The sequence below is a fragment of the Talpa occidentalis genome, unplaced genomic scaffold (genome assembly GCF_014898055.3).
Source record: "Talpa occidentalis isolate TD23 unplaced genomic scaffold, MPIMG_talOcc4v2.1 talOcc4.14, whole genome shotgun sequence".
NCBI classification, from domain to species: Eukaryota; Metazoa; Chordata; class Mammalia; order Eulipotyphla; family Talpidae; genus Talpa; species Talpa occidentalis.
Window position 1 is genome coordinate 55,057,611 of NW_023601433.1, and position 6,636 is coordinate 55,064,246.

General features: G+C 38.7%; 1 pseudogene; it reads left to right on the forward strand.

Moving 5' to 3' along the window:
* Positions 1-288: 288 nt before the first annotated feature.
* On the forward strand, positions 289-6,159 carry LOC119244165 (mortality factor 4-like protein 1; annotated as a pseudogene).
* Positions 6,160-6,636: the final 477 nt, after the last annotated feature.

Here is a 6,636-nt window from a genome sequence, read left to right on the forward strand (position 1 = left end):
GCTGCGCCATGTGGGTTGCTCCCTGGCCAGTCAGGAGATCAAACTTGTGCTGCAAAGGCTGCGGACAGCTTCATAGGTTGCCTCTTAACCCCTTGTGCCACCAGGGAGGCCCAAAGGGAAAAAATCTTAAGCCATAGTGAAAGGACATATTACCCAAATCCAAAAAGTGATTCAAATACCTTCTGATCTTGTGTCATGAATTTTGGAGGTGAGAAAGCAATTAAACAAAATAGTGAAAATGCTGAAGAATGAAATCCCTGTCAAACTACAATTTTATATCCAACAAACATGTTCTTTAAATATGATGGTAAAGACAAATCTCAGATAAAGGAAAACAATGATGATCAGTTACTACTTGACTTGCTGTTGAGAAATCCTAATGTAAATTCTTTCGATGAAAAAGAAATGTCATACCAGGTAGAAATTCAAAACTTCAGGGAGGAATGAAGCAGTGGAAATGATAACAAGATTTTTTTATATAAACTATCCTAGGAAATCTTCAAAACAACTTCTAAAACTAAAAAGTTAAGTTTTTAAATCACAAATCAATGGGATTATTACGTAGAGCCCACCAATAATGGGAAATATAAAAAAATACATTTAACAGATATAAAAATTAAGATTAAATTGTATGAATGTACCACAGCACACAGTTCATTAAACAAAAATATGCAACAAAGATGAATTTTAAAAGCAATGACAATACAGGAAGCAAAACAGCACAAGAAAGAAGGAAATAAGGAACTGGAACAGCGGGCTGAATGGAAATGAGAAACATATTACTGGACCCTGGAAGAAAGACTACCTTGTGTTGAAAAGCAGGAAACTTAGCCATATTGTGTTCTGCCAGTGGGTGGAAAGCAGAACTTGTAATCAAAGAACTTGAATATTTAACTGAGTAGAAAGTAGATCTTGTAATCAATGAATTTGAATATTTAGCTAAGATTTCCAAGCAAAGCAAGGAAGATGTGACCTCATTTCTCCTTGCAGTTTGTAGCAAAAGGCTAGAGGAAAAAGATAAATTTGAGCAATGAACTGCGAAGCAAAAAGGAACCAACACTTGATGATTTGGAAAATTCTGTCTTTCCAGATAATATGTTCTGGAAACAGGGCCAAAGGTATAACTGAGAGACTATTTTCTAAAGTTCCATGTCTAACTCATGGATCCAATCAACCTTCTCAGCAAAAATCAAGTATAGAAATGGGTTATCCAGGAAGGACCCATGTAGAAAGCTAGTAATTAAAGGTATAAATCCATGCTTGTGAGATTCAAAGATTTTTGAGAACTTTATACCAACAGAAATATTGCCAGTCTGGACCAACAAAGACGAAGGATGAAATGAAGAAAGAATGTTCTGAGGGCAGAACTATGACCCCAAACCCAGAGAAAGCAGAGTTGTCATTGTGGAAGGCAGCAATGGCAACACATCCAGACAAAGAGGATAATTCTCAGCTTCATAGCCCAGTGAAAATTGCCTTGAACAGTTGAGAACTTTCTCTGTTGTATCACTTTTGTAATAGGAGTATTTTATCCTATGCTTGTCCCAACTTTATAATTTAGAAGCAGAGAACCTATTTTCTAGTTTCATGACTTTGTGTATGGAAAGGAATTTTGGCTCAGAATGGATCATACCAAGAGTCTCACCCAACTCTGGTTTAGACCTCTTAGATAAATAATATTTATTGAGTGAATAATATTTAGATGAGGTATTGGATTTAGAGTTAATGCTGGAATAGTTTAAGACTTTGGGCCTCGGAGCAACCCACATGGCGAGCAGACCTCTCCTGTCTCGCCCGTGCTCCCCTTAGCAGTGTATTTCATCAGTCTGCCTGTTCTGTTCCCTGCTCTATCTCTGGTGAATTCTGTCACCCTCCCGCGCATCTGGTCTGTACCCCAGCTCTTTATAAATAAAATAAATCTTTAAAAAAAAGACTTTAGGGGATCTTAGTTTGGATGGGGTGAATATATTTGCACATGGCCAACTTTAATTTTAGGGTACTGGGTTGAAAAATGTACACATCAAAGGAAAAAATCATGTTCACCTGGAACCTATGAATGTGATCTTATTTAAAAGAAGTGTCTTTGCAGGTCTAATGAAGTTAAGATGAGGTCATACTGGAATAGAGCAATCCCTACCCCAATTTATGGTGTACTTATAGAAAGAGTTACATTTCGAATCATACTAATGGAGACAAAGGCAGAGGTTGGAATTAGGCTACCACAAAGTAAGAGACACCAAAGATGGCCTATAGTCAGCAAAAGCCAAAGGGGTCAAACAGGGATTTTTCCCTTTGGAGGGAACATAGCTCTGCCAACAAATTAATCTCAGACTTCTGATTTTCTGAACTCTTAGAGAATAAATTTCTGTTTCAATCTATTCAGTTTATGGGAATTTGTCATAGCCACCTCAGTAAACTAATACACTCTGTGAGACCAATTTATTGAATGACCTGGACTAATGGATGTATAAGGGTCATTAATGAAATAGCTAATACAGGAAAAAAGAAAATCATTATTATTACTGACTCACAGTTTCATATTCATTACAATGTTTAGGAGTTACACAATTAAAATAAACAGGAATATTTTTAAATATTTTATGCTATAGGATCAATACACAAATAATTACCATCTGCCAATAAAATACAATTATATAGTGTGAGAATAATAAATAACAATACAAAGAAATATTTCTGAGCAGCAGCTAAAAACTTTAAAGTACTTCAAGTTAAGTTTTTGAAGTAATAAATGCAGGTCCATTGTCTTTGTATTAGAACAGACTATAGACTGGGTGACTTAAACAACAAACATTTAATTTTAGAGTTCTGATGGCCAGAAAGTCCAAGATCAGAGCACTAGCTCTTTAAGTTCTTGGTAAGAGATTCACTTCTGGTTTGCAGAAAGAGGCCTTTTTGCTGTGCCCTCACATGGCGAAGAGAGAGTGCTCTGTTCCCTTCATCCTGTTTATAAGGTCACCAAACCCACCTTACAGCCTCAACCCTCATGACCTCACTCAAGCCCAATTACCTCCCAAAGACCCCATGTGGAAATACCATCACATTGGGGATTAGGCTTCAATATGAACTTGGAGGTTTCACAAGCATTCAGTTTACTTCACCCTTTACGAAAAAACAAAAAATATATAAAATTTAATGAAGGAAAGAGAAAAAATAAATGGATTGCTAATGAAATTATAATCAAAATTCTAAAACAGATTTTCAAAATATCTTTCAAAACATGCTAAAAAGGTAAAAAGAATGTCTCCAAACAATTCTTTGGAGAAAAAGACATCTGTCATTTATCTAGAATCACCCTAAGCCTGCTTGGGAGGTCAGTAGAACCACCTTCTAATAAAAAACAGCAGGGAGACACAGAAACACATATTATCTACCAACCTCTATAGTCTTATCACACAGTGAATTTCATCACCTATGTGCATGGAATCCTTGGATTCCAAGGATCTGAATTCTTCTTGGAAACAGTTTAAATGGACACTATTACCTATAAAACTCTACGGTCATTCCTTTATAGTAAGTGACTGAGGAAAGTATCAAGCAAATGAGGGATTAATTATAGATCCAAGGGAAAGTCCGAATTAATAAATCAGGAAAAAATCTAGAATTCTGTAAGCAAAGTCAACATCTTTTAACAGCTGAGTTTCAGCTGTAGTGTGAGGAGTTGCCTGTGCCTCCCTACATATCTGAAGCAAGGTTTACTTTGGCAAGGCCATTTAACTGAGGTTAGTTCCCTCCTGAAGAATAGAAATGAGGAAATGGAGATTCTGTATTTGTCAGGTGAACAGAGTTAATACAGAAAAACAAATCAAAAGATCTTCACACTCAGTAAATTCCCTTCTCAATAACAAAAATAACCACATTTTTAGATTTTCCCCTTACCTTTAGTAAATATAATACTGATATTGTATCAACTTGCAAAAATGATTTTTAACAGCTTATGTACAATGCCATTCATTATCCAACATCATTTCCACCATTAAATAACATTCAATCAAAATCACTTTGACAAATGTAAACACTCAATGTTTGCCGATGAGGAACCTGGGAAGAAACAAAGAAACTTATTCAAGGTCCATGTTGACTCAGTAGCAAACTCACATGGGAATGGAAAGTTTCTGGAGTGGTGCATTTTGCTTGGACAAGGAAACCACACAGAATTATCTCCATTTGAAAATGATTCATGCATGCCAGTCTACCACAGATGACTACCAGACCTATTTTATTTGTTTCTTCTTACTTCAACTTGTTGTTCTCATTATGTGAAAGTCATGCGTCTTTTTTTAATTATGTCTTATATTCTAAAGCCAAAAGATAAATTGGAGAGTGAAACTGTCACACTTAGGCTTTTGAATTCTAGCACTCCCCTTAACAACCCCCCTCACCACTCCCTTTCATAAGCAAAGGATGAAGTCAGAGGAGGAAGATAAATATGGAATGATGCCACCAATATGGGGAATACAGAGAAACTAAACTAGAAATCAGATAAAGACAAGGTTAAAAACTAACCCTTGAGATCTGACTGCAGATAGACACCAAGAGGGGAGAGAGGGTAAGAACAAAAAAAGGGAAGAAATCACAAAGGACTGTGGTGGTGGACAATGGGTAATTTGGTGGTGGATGCATTACTGTGGCAATACCTAATGGGGGTATCCAAATATTACCTCAATTAAAAATTAACTCATTTTAGGGGCCTCCCTGGTGGTGCAAGAGGTTAAATACATCACTGTGAAGTGATCCACAGGCACAGCAGCACAAGTTTGATCCCGGCCAGGAAGGTGACCCACAAGGCACAGCAGACCTCTCCTGACTTGCCCATTACTTCCCTTAGCAGTGTATTTCAGTACATCTGCCTGTTCTGCTAACCATTCTGATTCTGGTGAATCCTCTCACCCCGCATCTCTGGCCTGCACACCAGCTCTTGTATGCATAAATAAATTTTTTTTTAATTAAAAAAAAAAGAAAAATCAGTAAAGAGTGTTAATCAGACCCTGGATATAGGGGGTATGGTTGCTGATGCTGTGGCTGACCTGGACTTGGGAGAGGTGTAGAATAGAGAGTGCTAGGCCAGTGGTGGGAGAAGAAGGCAGCTAATCACTTATAAATGGCAGAAGCAGGACCCAAAGGCTAAATTTCAGGAAGCTGAGCAAGTGCTGTGGTTTTCATGGGCTTCTTCTTCATAAAGCATAGTGTGTAAAGGTTGCCATAAAGAGCAAACGAGTGAAATAATTTATACATTACAGTGGTTGAAATGGAAATTGTGCTGTGAGGCCCAGGCTCTCTGAAAACACTTTGAAGACACGCAAAGATATTGTAGCCCTTCTTCCTGTTTCTGAAGGAGCTCCCTCAGTACACCACCCCTCCTGACCTCTAGCTGGGGTGAACGGGTCCAGAAAGCAGAGTACTCAAATACGTGGACACCAATCCGCAGGAACTTCAAAAAACTGATCAGGAACAATATGCAGAGGGGAAGATAAGAAGGGCTGCCCCAGGAAAGAAGACATCTAGTCTGCAGCAGAGAAAAAATGTTGAAGTAAAAACAAAAAAGAACAAACAGAAAATGCCCAGAAATAGAGATGGTGGCAGCACCAGGGAGATGCCTCAGCCTCCTGGGGAGAAAAGGCTCCAGCAGATCCTGCTGTTGCTAATGAGGAAACATTCACGAACAGAGTTGAAGTTAAAGTAAAAATTCCTGAAGAACTAAAACCATGCCTTGTGGATGACTGTGATTTAATTACTCAGCCAAAACAGCTCCTTTATCTTCCTGCCAAGAAGAATATGGATTCCATTCTAGAGGATTATGCAAATTATGAGAAATCTCAAGGAAACACAGATAACGAGGAGTGTGTTGTGAATGAAGTGGTGATATAAAGTTTAAAAAGAACACATACTTCAACATCTTGCTGGGTGCTCAGCCTCTTTACAAGCAGGAGGGGCACAATACCTGAGGGCCCGGTGGCCCACGGGGACAAGCCCAGGCTCCAGGTGCACCCACCTGCTGAGATTGTTTGCGCGAATCAGAGCAATGTTGGCCTACACACTCTGGGTGAGAGGAACTTTGCTTTATTACTGAATTATCTTCATGATTTCCTAAAATACCTGGTAAAGAATTCCTCACCTCTCATTCAGGGCCGGCAATTATGACAGGGTCCCTTGAAAGCGTGTGAGGTACCCTCACTCACGTCCAGATCTCTGTAAACACATTTTGTCCTTGGTCCTTCTCTTGTACAAATGATGTGCTCTGAAAATGTTAGTGTATGACAGAATCGATGTTTGTTTTCTGTTTGATTTTTAACAGAGAAAATAAAAGGGGTTACAGCTCCTTTTCTCTGATTTTTTTTTTCATTGCAAATTTGTTACCAGTGTAGTGAGTGATGGACAACAGAGAGACACGTTGTCCTGTTCCATTGCCTCGCTGACAAAGCTGTCTTTGAATGCTGCTGGTTCTTTTCCTTTGACACTACACGCTTTTATGCTGTGGGTCCAGGCTGGATGACAAGTGCTCCGAAGGCTGGTGCCAGAGGTCAGCTCAGTGTCTGTAACTGAACACACGCTCCCATCTGTGCTCCTTTGTCTTATTGGCGCTTGAAATAAAGAGCCCACCCTTGCAAGTCCTCCATG